Source organism: Phyllobates terribilis, unplaced genomic scaffold (assembly GCF_046119375.1).
Source record: "Phyllobates terribilis strain yellow unplaced genomic scaffold, ASM4611937v1 Scaffold_20__1_contigs__length_20440879, whole genome shotgun sequence".
Taxonomy (NCBI): domain Eukaryota; kingdom Metazoa; phylum Chordata; class Amphibia; order Anura; family Dendrobatidae; genus Phyllobates; species Phyllobates terribilis.
This window is the reverse complement of record NW_027362780.1, coordinates 4,806,270-4,813,659: the sequence shown is the minus strand read 5'-3', so window position 1 is coordinate 4,813,659 and position 7,390 is coordinate 4,806,270.

Genomic DNA, 7,390 nt, shown 5'->3' with positions numbered 1-7,390 from the left:
TGTTTTATCCTATGCTTTATTAAATTGTATTTATGTTGTTTTAACCTATGCTTTATTAAATTGTATTCATGTTGTTTTATCTTATGCTTTATTAAATTGAATTTATGTTGTTTTATCCTATGCTTTATTAAATTTTATTTATGTTGTATTATCCTATGCTTTATTAAATTGTATTTATGTTGTTTTATCCTATGCTTTATTAAATTGTATTTATGTTATATTGACCTATGCTTTACTAAATTGTATTTATGTTGTTGTATCCTATGCTTTATTAAATTTTATTTATGTTGTTTTATCCTGTGCTTTATTAAATTGTATTTATGTGGTTTTATCCTATGCTTTATTAAATAGTATTTATGTTGTTTAATCCTATGCTTTATTAAATTGTATTTATGTTGTTTTATTCTATGCTTTATTAAATTGTATTTATGTTGTTTTATCCTATGCTTTATAAATTGTATTTATGTTGTTTTAGCCTATGCTCTATTAAATTGTATTTATGTTGTTTTATCCTATGATTTATTAAATTGTATTTATGTTGTTTTATCCTATGCTTTATTAAATTGTATTTATGTTGTTTTATCCTAAGCTTTATTAAATTGTATTTATGTTGTTTTATCCTATGCTTTATTAAATTGTATTTATGTTGTTTTAACCTATGCTTTATTAAATTGTATTTATGTTGCTTTAACATATGCTTTATTAAATTGTATTTATGTTTTTTTGTCTTATGCTTTATTAAATTGTATTTATGTTGTTTTATCCTATGCTTTATTAAATTGAATTTATGTTGTTTTATCCTATGCTTTATTATATTGTATTTACTTTGTTTTATCCTAAGCTTTATTAAATTGTATTTATGTAGTTTTAGCCTATGCTTTATTAAATTGTATTTATGTTGTTTTAACCTATGCTTTATTAAATTGTATTTATGTTGTTTTATCATATGCTTTATTAAATTGTATTTATGTTGTTTTATCCTATGCTTTATTAAATTTTATTTATGTTGTTTTATCCTATGCTTTATTAAATTGTATTTATGTTGTTTTATCCTATGCTTTATTAAATTTTATTTATGTTGTTTTATCCTATGCTTTATTAAATTTTATTTATTTTGTTTTATCCTGTGCTTTATTAAATTGTATTTATGTTGTTTTATCCTATCCTTTATTAAATTGAATTTATGTTGTTTTATCCTATGCTTTATTAAATTGTATTTATGTTGTTTTAACCTATGCTTTATTAAATTGTATTTATGTTGTTTTATCCTATGCTTTATTAAATTGTATTCATGTTGTTTTATCTTATGCTTTATTAAATTGTATTTATGTTGTTTTATCCTATGCTTTATTAAATTGAATTTATGTTGTTTTATCCTATGCTTTATTAAATTGTATTTATGTTGTTTTATCCTATGCTTTATTAAATTGTATTTATGTTGTTTATCCTATGTTTCATTAAATTGTATTTATGTTGTTTTATCCTCTGCTTTATTAAATTGTATTTATGTTGTTTTGTCCTATGCTTTATTAAATTGTATTTATGTTGTTTTATCCTATGCTTTATTAAATTTTATTTCTGTGGTTTTATCCTATGCTTTATTAAATTGTATTTATGTTGTTTTAACCTATGCTTTATTAAATTTTATTTATATTGTTTTATCCTATGCTTTATTAAATTGTATTTATGTTATTTTGACCTATGCTTTACTAAATTGTATTTATGTTGTTGTATCCTATGCTTTATTAAATTTTATTTATGTTGTTTTATCCTGTGCTTTATTAAATTGTATTTATGTGGTTTTATCCTATGCTTTATTAAATAGTATTTATGTTGTTTAATCCTATGCTTTATTAAATTGTATTTATGTTGTTTTATTCTATGCTTTATTAAATTGTATTTATGTTGTTTTATCCTATGCTTTATTAAATTGTATTTATGTTGTTTTATCCTATGCTTTATTAAATTTTATTTATGTTGTTTTATCCTATGCTTTATTAAATTGTATTTATGTTGTTTTAACCTATGCTTTATTAAATTGTATTTATGTTGTTTTAACCTATGCTTTATTAAATTGTATTTATTTTGTTTTATCATATGCTTTATTAAATTGTATTTATGTTGTTTTATCCTATGCTTTATTAAATTTTATTTATGTTGTTTTATCCTATGCTTTATTAAATTGTATTTATGTTGTTTTATCCTATCCTTTATTAAATTGAATTTATGTTGTTTTATCCTATGCTTTATTAAATTGTATTTATGTTGTTTTAACCTATGCTTTATTAAATTGTATTTATGTTGTTTTATCCTATGCTTTATTAAATTGTATTCATGTTGTTTTATCTTATGCTTTATTAAATTGTATTTATGTTGTTTTATCCTATGCTTTATTAAATTGAATTTATGTTGTTTTATCCTCTGCTTTATTAAATTGTATTTATGTTGTTTTGTCCTATGCTTTATTAAATTGTATTTATGTTGTTTTATCCTATGCTTTATTAAATTGTATTTCTGTGGTTTTATCCTATGCTTTATTAAATTGTATTTATGTTGTTTTAACCTATGCTTTATTAAATTTTATTTATGTTGTTTTATCCTATGCTTTATTAAATTGTATTTATGTTGTTTTATCCTATGCTTTATTAAATTGTATTTATGTTGTTTTATCCTATGCTTTATTAAATTGTATTTATGTTGTTTTATCCTATGCTTTATTAAATTTTTATTTATGTTGTTTTATCCTATGCTTTACTAAATTTTATTTATGTTGTTTTATCCTATGCTTTATTAAATTGTATTTATGTTGTTTTATCCTATGCTTTATTAAATTGTATTCATGTTGTTTTAACCTATGCTTTATTAAATTGTATTTATGTTGTTTTATCCTATGCTTTATTAAATTGTATTTATGTTGTTTTATCCTATGCTTTATAAATTGTATTTATTTTGTTTTAGCCTATGCTCTATTAAATTGTATTTATGTTGTTTTATCCTATGCTTTATTAAATTGTATTTATGTTGTTTTATCCTATGCTTTATTAAATTGTATTTATGTTGTTTTATCCTAAGCTTTATTAAATTGTATTTATGTTGTTTTATCCTATGCTTTATTAAATTGTATTTATGTTGTTTTAACCTATGCTTTATTAAATTGTATTTATGTTGTTTTATCCTATGCTTTATTAAATTGTATTTATGTTGTTTTAACCTATGCTTTATTAAATTGTATTCATGTTGTTTTATCTTATGCTTTATTAAATTGAATTTATGTTGTTTTATCCTATGCTTTATTAAATTTTATTTATGTTGTATTATCCTATGCTTTATTAAATTGTATTTATGTTGTTTTATCCTATGCTTTATTAAATTGTATTTATGTTATATTGACCTATGCTTTACTAAATTGTATTTATGTTGTTGTATCCTATGCTTTATTAAATTTGATTTATGTTGTTTTATCCTGTGCTTTATTAAATTGTATTTATGTGGTTTTATCCTATGCTTTATTAAATAGTATTTATGTTGTTTAATCCTATGCTTTATTAAATTGTATTTATGTTGTTTTATTCTATGCTTTATTAAATTGTATTTATGTTGTTTTATCCTATGCTTTATAAATTGTATTTATGTTGTTTTAGCCTATGCTCTATTAAATTGTATTTATGTTGTTTTATCCTATGATTTATTAAATTGTATTTATGTTGTTTTATCCTATGCTTTATTAAATTGTATTTATGTTGTTTTATCCTAAGCTTTATTAAATTGTATTTATGTTGTTTTATCCTATGCTTTATTAAATTGTATTTATGTTGTTTTAACCTATGCTTTATTAAATTGTATTTATGTTGCTTTAACATATGCTTTATTAAATTGTATTTATGTTTTTTTGTCTTATGCTTTATTAAATTGTATTTATGTTGTTTTATCCTATGCTTTATTAAATTGAATTTATGTTGTTTTATCCTATGCTTTATTATATTGTATTTACTTTGTTTTATCCTAAGCTTTATTAAATTGTATTTATGTAGTTTTAGCCTATGCTTTATTAAATTGTATTTATGTTGTTTATCGTATGCTTTATTAAATTGTATTTATGTTGTTTATCCTATGCTTTATTAAATTGTATTTATGTTGTTTTGTCCTATGCTTTATTAAATTGTATTTATGTTGTTTTATCCTATGCTTTATTAAGTTGTAATTCTGTGGTTTTATCCTATGCTTTATTAAATTGTATTTATGTTGTTTTAAACTATGCTTTATTAAATTGTTTTTATGTTGTTTTTTCCTATGCTTTATTAAATTGTATTTATGTTATTTTAACCTATGCTTTATTAAATTTTATTTATGTTGTTTTAACCTATGCTTTATTAAATTGTATTTATGTTGTTTTATCATATGCTTTATTAAATTGTATTTATGTTGTTTTATCCTATGCTTTATTAAATTTTATTTATGTTGTTTTATCCTATGCTTTATTAAATTGTATTTATGTTGTTTTATCCTATGCTTTATTAAATTTTATTTATGTTGTTTTATCCTATGCTTTATTAAATTTTATTTATTTTGTTTTATCCTGTGCTTTATTAAATTGTATTTATGTTGTTTTATCCTATCCTTTATTAAATTGAATTTATGTTGTTTTATCCTATGCTTTATTAAATTGTATTTATGTTGTTTTAACCTATGCTTTATTAAATTGTATTTATGTTGTTTATCCTATGCTTTATTAAATTGTATTTATGTTGTTTATCCTATGTTTCATTAAATTGTATTTATGTTGTTTTAACCTATGCTTTATTAAATTGTATTTATGTTGTTTTGTCCTATACTTTATTAAATTGTATTTATGTTGTTTTATCCTATGCTTTATTAAATTGTAATTCTGTGGTTTTATCCTATGCTTTATTAAATTGTATTTATGTTGTTTTAAACTATGCTTTATTAAATTGTTTTTATGTTGTTTTGTCCTATGCTTTATTAAATTGTATTTATGTTATTTTAACCTATGCTTTATTAAATTTTATTTATGTTGTTTTATCCTATGCTTTATTAAATTGTATTTATGTTGTTTTAAACTATGCTTTATTAAATTGTATTTATGTTGTTTTAACCTATGCTTTATTAAATTGTATTTATGTTGTTTTATCCTATGCTTTAGTACATTGTATTTATGTTATTTTGACCTATGCTTTACTAAATTGTATTTATGTTGTTTTATCCTGTGCTTTATTAAATTGTATTTATGTTGTTTTAACCTATGCTTTATTAAATTGTATTTATGTTGTTTTATCCTATGCCTTATTAAATTGTATTTATGTTGTTTTATCCTATGCTTTATTAAATTGTATTTATGTTGTTTTATCCTAAGCTTTATTAAATTGTATTTATGTTGTTTTATCCTATGCTTTATTAAATTGTATTTATGTTGTTTTAACCTATGCTTTATTAAATTGTATTTATGTTGCTCTAACATATGCTTTATTAAATTGTATTTATGTTTTTTTGTCTTATGCTTTATTAAATTGTATTTATGTTGTTTTATCCTGTGCTTTATTAAATTGTATTTATGTTGTTTTAACCTATGCTTTATTAAATTGTATTTATGTTGTTTTATCCTATGCTTTATTAAATTGTATTTATGTTGCTTTAACCTATGCTTTATTAAATTGTATTCATGTTGTTTTATCTTATGCTTTATTAAATTGTATTTATGTTGTTTTATCCTATGCTTTATTAAATTGAATTTATGTTGTTTTATCCTATGCTTTATTAAATTGTATTCATGTTGTTTTATCTTATGCTTTATTAAATTGTATTTATGTTGTTTTATCCTATGCTTTATTAAATTGAATTTATGTTGTTTTATCCTATGCTTTATTATATTGTATTTAATTTGTTTTATCCTATGCTTTATTAAATTGTATTTATGTTGTTTATCCTATGTTTCATTAAATTGTATTTATGTTGTTTTATCCTCTGCTTTATTAAATTGTATTTATGTTGTTTTGTCCTATGCTTTATTAAATTGTATTTATGTTGTTTTATCCTATGCTTTATTAAATTGTATTTCTGTGGTTTTATCCTATGCTTTATTAAATTGTATTTATGTTGTTTTAACCTAAGCTTTATTAAATTTTATTTATGTTGTTTTATCCTATGCTTTATTAAATTGTATTTATGTTGTTTTATCCTATGCTTTATTAAATTGTATTTATGTTGTTTTATCCTATTATTTATTAAATTGTATTTATGTTGTTTTATCCTATGCTTTATTAAATTTTTATTTATGTTGTTTTATCCTATGCTTTATTAAATTTTATTTATTTTGTTTTATCCTATGCTTTATTAAATTGTATTTATGTTGTTTTATCCTATGCTTTATTAAATTGTATTTATGTTGTTTTAACCTATGCTTTATTAAATTGTATTTATGTTGTTTTATCCTATGCTTTATTAAATTGTATTTATGTTGTTTTATGCTATGCTTTATTGAATTTTATTTATGTTGTTTTATCCTATGCTTTATTAAATTGTATTTATGTTGTTTTATCCTATGCTTTATTAAATTTTATTTATGTTGTTTTATCCTATGCTTTATTAAATTGTATTTATGTTGTTTTATCCTATGCTTTATTAAATTGTATTTATGTTGTTTTAACCTATGCTTTATTAAATTGTATTTATGTTGTTTTATCCTATGCTTTATTAGATTGTATTTATGTTATTTTGACCTATGCTTTACTAAATTGTATTTATGTTGTTTTATCCTGTGCTTTATTAAATTGTATTTATGTTGTTTTAACCTATGCTTTATTAAATTGTATTTATGTTGTTTTATCCTATGCTTTATTAAATTGTATTTATGTTGTTTTATCCTATGCTTTATTAAATTGTATTTATGTTGTTTTATCCTAAGCTTTATTAAATTGTATTTATGTTGCTTTAACCTATGCTTTATTAAGTTGTATTCATGTTGTTTTATCTTATGCTTTATTAAATTGTATTTATGTTGTTTTATCCTATGCTTTATTAAATTGAATTTATGTTGTTTTATCCTATGCTTTATTATATTGTATTTAATTTGTTTTATCCTAAGCTTTATTAAATTGTATTTATGTAGTTTTAGCCTATGCTTTATTAAATTGTATTTATGTTGTTTATCCTATGCTTTATTAAATTGTATTTATGTTGTTTATCCTATGTTTCATTAAATTGTATTTATGTTGTTTTATCCTATGCTTTATTAAATTGTATTTATGTTGTTTTGTCTATACTTTATTAAATTGTATTTATGTTGTTTTATCCTATGCTTTATTAAATTGTAATTCTGTGGTTTTATCCTATGCTTTATTAAATTGTATTTATGTTGTTTTAAACTATGCTTTAT